Genomic DNA, 6,205 nt, shown 5'->3' with positions numbered 1-6,205 from the left:
GAAAGTTGCTAAGAGAACAGATCTTAAAAGTTCTCATAAGAAAAAACTTTGTAACTATGTACAGTGATGAATATTAATTAGATTTATTGTGATCATTTTGCAATATACATATATCAAATCATGTTGTACACCTGGAACTAATACGTTGTTATATGTCAATTATATCACAATTTGTAAAAAATAATGCAGAAATTGCTGAGTTAAAAAAAAAAAAAAGAAAATAAGTAAAACAAAAAAGCTGGTTCTTTGAAAATTAATCAGCCCTGGCTGGTGTGGCTCAGTAGATTGAGTGCCAGCCTGCAAACCAAAGGGTCGATGGTTCGATCCCCAGTCAGGGCACATTGCCTGGGTTGTAGGCCACATCCCCAGTTCAGGACATGGAAGAGGCAACCGCAAATTAATATTCCCCTCCTTCTCTTTCTCCCTCCCTCTCCTTGTCTCTAAAAATAAATAAATAAATATTTTTTTAAAAAAGAAAATGAATCAACAAAATATAGTTAACCTGATTTTTAAAGGATAGGGGGAAAGCACAGTACCTGAACAAAAGAAACAAGCTCAAAACAGGAAACTTTTTAAAACCATGAGACTACTTTGTACAGCTCTAAGAGAAAATTTTATTTTAAAAAATCTAGATGAAATAGGTAGCATTCTAGGTAAATATACCAAAACTGACACTAATAGAGATAAAAACTCTAAACAAATGAATTAAACAAATAAAATGCATGAAGTCACAAAAGAGTTTCCCTGACAAAAAGATACCAGACTTAGATGGTTTCACAAAGAAGTCTATCAAATCTTTAATGACCAGATGATGCAAATGCTACTTAAACTATTTCAGAGGATGGGAAAAAAAAGGTTAAATCATTTTTCTAAAGCAAATTTAACATTGATTCCGAAACCAGACAAATATTGCTCAATCAAACAAAATTATAAACCAATCCCACTTATAAATAATGCAAAAAAAATTAAATATTAGTAAACAGAATCTAATAATCTACCATAATCAAGCAGTGCTTATTCCAGAAATGTAAAAGGGATTCAATATTAGGAAATCCATTAATATAATTAATCATATTAATAGAACTAAAGGGAAACATATGCTCATCTCCACATATTTAAAATGTGGATAAGCTAAACATGAATTTGTGGTTTTAAAAAATCTCAAAAATAGTAATTAATACTTCATTAAATGAAAATAATTTGAAAAATTTAAAAATCAGTGGCTGATATAATGGGGAAACCCTCAACACATGGTCTGTGGGCTCAAACATTATTTATTTCCTTTTTTCACTATGTTAATAGTCACATTGATGATGCAAAAGCAGTGGTGGGCAACATTTCTGGTGCCTGAACCCACTCAAGGTAGTGGCACCAAACTAGAAGTGTACTCACTGTATTCTTCATCACACATATTCATAGTAGGGGAAATGCCATTTCTACTTAAAAATATCCTTGATGAAGCAGTAAAAATGATTTTATTAAATCTTGACATTTGGTACACGTCTTTGATATTCTAGGTGAAGAAATGGGAAGCACAGGAAATGCACTTCTGCTGCGTACCAACACAGGATGGCTTTTTTGCATAGGATTGCAGAAAAGCATTTGTGCAATTGAGTTGCAAACAAGTTGTACATTTTTCATGGAATACCATTTTTACTTTAAAGAACAACTGGCAGCCAAATTCTAGTTATTCAGACAAGAGTATTTGACAGTTATTTTCTCAAAAATTAATAAAGTGAGCTGTCACCGTACAGAAAACCACCTTCAGTATTTGTTGAAATAAAAGCATTCAAGCAAAAATTAGATTTTAGAAAATTTCGTTCAATACCCTAAGCTTGACAGCTTGTCAATACTTAAGGTTTTTTCTGACAAGATCAACAGTGATGTTTAAATATGTGATTTCTTTTTGATACCATATAGTCAAATGCGTCAACATTTGCAAGATCTGTGTAACTCAATGAACTGGTATTTTCCAAATGACAAGTTCCTGGTGTTGCAAAACTGTATGTGCATACATGGTCCAAAGTACAAGACACAGATAATGGATTTAGTGTAATAGAGTACAAAAATTTCATTGATGTAGTTTAAGATTCTTCATTACAACCAACTTTTAAAAAACTATCACCTGTCAAGTTTTGAAGTAGCATCAAAGAATACCCATAATTACTTGAAAAAATTGTTAAGATGCCCCTCCCTTGTCCAACTACGTATCTTTGTGAGGACAGATTTTCTTAAGTACTTCAACAAAAACAATGCATTGCAACAGATTAAATGTAAAAACAGATCTGAACATCTAGCAGTTTTTCTCTTATAAAGATTTATAAAAATGTAAACAATGCCACACTTCTCACTACATTTTGTTTTGAAGGTATTTTTCATTTAAAAATTGAATTAACACATAATGGTTTTGTCACTGTTATTTTTAAATTAACTAACAACACATAATTTTTCCGTTTTAATTTCTGATACTGAAATTAAACAGCTATAACTCTCATAAACAAAAGCTCTTTGGATTCCTCAATAATTTTTCAGAGTGTAAAGGGGTCTTGACATTCTCACGAAGGGTGATGTCAGGTATGAGTAGAACATATACAAGATGATATTGGCATGTGCTGTGTAGAAGGTATGGAAGCTGTCACAGACTATTCGAGTCATGTATAAAAATGATACAGGTATCAACCAGATGGAGCCCCTTCCCATCTACCCAAGCAAACTTGAATAATTTGAGCATCAAGTGAGAATGATAGTTGTAATCGACTAAAATACATCAAATACAAAACCATCCATGAGTTCCTAAAGATAGTTAGAAACAACTACAACCAAAAAAGTCTCATTGGTCACCTTCGGAGGTTGCTGATATACCAACTTATTTTTGTGAACATATGATAAAGTGTTTTTTAAAATTAAGCATTTCTCCAGCTTTCCTTGAACAAACTTTCAGAAAATAATAGCTGAAGACTTCAAGTATTATAAAACCTAATTAAAACAGAAGAAATATGGTTAGAAAATCACTAATTTGAAACCCCTAATAAAGCTAAGTATCAATATTCAATAGATATTAAAACTATTAAGTGAAAGATCAAAAGAAAACTTAGTAGTATATAAATAAGGTTAACATTTGAACCTCTAATTAACCCTAATGTCGCTGAGAGGGGACAACTAGCCATTTTGTGCTTCATGATGTGATACAAAAAAAAAAAAAAGGAAGTTTATCACCACCACTTATGAAGTGTTCTTGCCAAAAGTAATCAATCATCTAGATGTAACCATCAGACATTTATAGAAAATATGTGGCATAACCAGGGTGAGAGCTGGGGAACAGCTTTCCCAGACAGAAAGGGCAGAGGCCACTGTTCTTTTCTGAGCTCTCCCTGCAAAGAACCACAGAGCCAGGTGGGAACCATTATCTGAGACTCCATCAAACTGGCTCACAGTTTGACCCACCCTAGTGATTCCCTGAGGCTCTGTCCCACCCAACTTGCAGGCCCACCCAAGCTGTTTCCATATGAATGGCTTTTCCATATGAATGGCTTGTCTTGGCCCATGCTTCAGATTTTCCTAAATTCTCTCAAACAAGCAGCATTTGGCTTCAGCAAGCCCCTATACCTTTCCTACCTAAACTGTCCCAGGTCCAGCACCAGTGCCAGCCAGCCTTGGTTCACAGCTTGGCCTCTCCTGGACACCTCCAAGTCCCATACATGTAGCAGTCATCTGCAGATCATTTTGTAGCTTATGCTGTGTGACCCCAGACACATCACAGGAGGCAGCTGACCTTGAATGTGTCAACAGCAACTAAGGCTCAATTATAACAGGATAGTGTACACAGCCCACACAGTGGACATACCGTAAGTAATCAGCTTGGGTAATAGGGGAGCTGTGCCACTGGACCCGACAGGACACCTACTGTATTAGGCCTCTCTATCAAGGCTGGGAGACGTACAGCTCTACCTAATACAGAGAAACAAACACAGAGAGGCTGCCAAAATGTGGAGTCAAAGAAAGATGGCCCAAATGAAAGATAAAACCCCAGAAAAATAAAAAAGTAGACAAGCTAGTAGATGCAGAGTTCAAAACACTGGTTATAAAGAGGCTCAGTGAACTTAGTGAGAACTTCCACAGCCTAAGAAAAAAGAGCATGGAATCTGTAAGAAAAGAACTAGTCAGAAATGAAGGATACACTAACTAAAATAAAGAACAGTTTACAGGAAATCAACAATAGAGTGGATGAAGCCAAAAAATCAAACCAGCAATTTGGAATATAAGGAAGCCAAAAACACCCAAACCAGAACAGTAAGAAGAAAAAAAATCCTTAAAAAATGAGGATAGTGTAAGGAGCCCCTGGGACGAACAACTTCAAGCATACCAACATTTGCATAATGCGGGTGCTGGAAGGAGAAGAGAGCAAGAAATTGGAAACCTATTTGTAAAAATAATGACAGAAAACTTCCCTAACTTGGTAAAGGAAAAAGGTATACAAGTCCAGGAAGCACACAGTTCCAACCAAAATGGATGCAAAAGGCCCACTCCAAGACACATCATAATTAAAATGCCCAAGTTTAAAGATAAAGAGAGAATCTTAAAAGCAGCAAGAGAAAAGCATTAAGTTACCTACAGGGAAATTCCCGTAAGACTGTCAGCTGATTTTTCAAAAGAAACTGCAGGCTAGAAGAGTTTGACAAGAAATAGTCAAAGTGATGAAAAGTCAGGACCTACAACCAAGATTACTCTCCCCAGCAAAGCTATCATTTAGAATCAAAAAACATATAAAGAGCTTCCAAGACAAGAAAAAGCCAAAGGAGTAAATCACCACCAAACCAGCATTATATGAAATGTTAAAGGTTCTTCTTCAAGATCAAAAATATGAACAATAAAATGGCAACAAATACACATCAACAATTGAATCTAAAAAACAAAATAAACAAGCAGAACAGAAGCAGAATCATAGATACAAAGAATATTTTGATATTTTGATGGATGCCAAGTAGGAGGGGGACTGGGGAGGTGAGTAAAAAAAGTGAAGGGAGGATAAAGTACAAATTGGTAGTTACAGAACAGTCATGGGGATGTAAAGTACAGCATAGGAAATGGAGCAGCCAAAGAACACATATGCACGAGCCATGGATATGGACAATGGTGTGGGGATTGCCTGATGGGGTGCTGAGTGGAGAAGCATAAAAGGGACAATACTGGCACAACTGTAGTAGCGTAATCGATAAAATATAATTTTTTTTAAAAAAGAGCATATGTAGCACAGAGATCCAAGTTAAAAGACAAAATAAGCCAAATCCAGAATGTGAAAACAGCATGGAAAAGAAAATCTTGGGACTGGGGAGTGGACAGAGGGGCTCTTAAAAGATAGAACTCAGGGATATATTAAGTAAATGGAATGTGACTTGGATCCTTATTTGAATCAACTGTAAAAAGGCACTTTTGAGACAAGCTGGAAATTTTAAACACAGACTAAATACTGGGTGACATTAATTTTGTTAGGTGTGATAGTCTTTGTTGTTAGAGATATCTCATGAATTTGTTTTAAAATACTCTAAGGAAAAAAAGCATAGGCAGATAAAGCAAGTTCAGCAAAATGTTGACAGTTATGGAATCTGGGTGAGGATACATTTAAATTTTGTATCTATTTGAAAGTTTTCTATAATAAAAAACAAAGTCAAAGAGTATTCTGTAGACGTCTGTATTGAAAACATGAGATACAAATAATTATCTCTGTCATAGTGCCTTGCTCTTGGGTTTGTAATTCTGGCAAGAAAATGAAAGACTGGAGAAAAAAAAAGATGGCTTAATTTAAAGTAATGCTCAATTGAATGATTCAAGCAGTAAGCACAATAGCTCCAGGAAGAAATTAATATTACTGGAATTATTAGATAGTTGCAGGAATGATGTTTACTGTAATTTAAAAGATTTACTAGGAAGTGTTTGTGCTTGTTTTGAATTTACTCAGCTAGTCTAATATGCAGACTAATTGGTCGATCCTGGAATTCTCTAGAAACAGAACAGAAACTCTCAGAAGTCTAGACAGTAAGAGTACTTCTGTCTTGCCCAGTAAAACGATTTGGTGTTGAAGCATAATCTTAAATAGCAGAGATGCATTTATACATGTAGCATAAGTAAAATAGGTTTATTCACAAATATCTGTAGAATCTTTTTAATACAATTATCTTTTCAGCATAATGTGCACAGTTTAGAGAAA

The sequence above is a fragment of the Desmodus rotundus genome, chromosome 12 (genome assembly GCF_022682495.2).
Source record: "Desmodus rotundus isolate HL8 chromosome 12, HLdesRot8A.1, whole genome shotgun sequence".
NCBI classification, from domain to species: domain Eukaryota; kingdom Metazoa; phylum Chordata; class Mammalia; order Chiroptera; family Phyllostomidae; genus Desmodus; species Desmodus rotundus.
The sequence above is the reverse complement of the archived record's forward strand: the minus strand, read 5'-3'. Positions refer to the sequence as shown.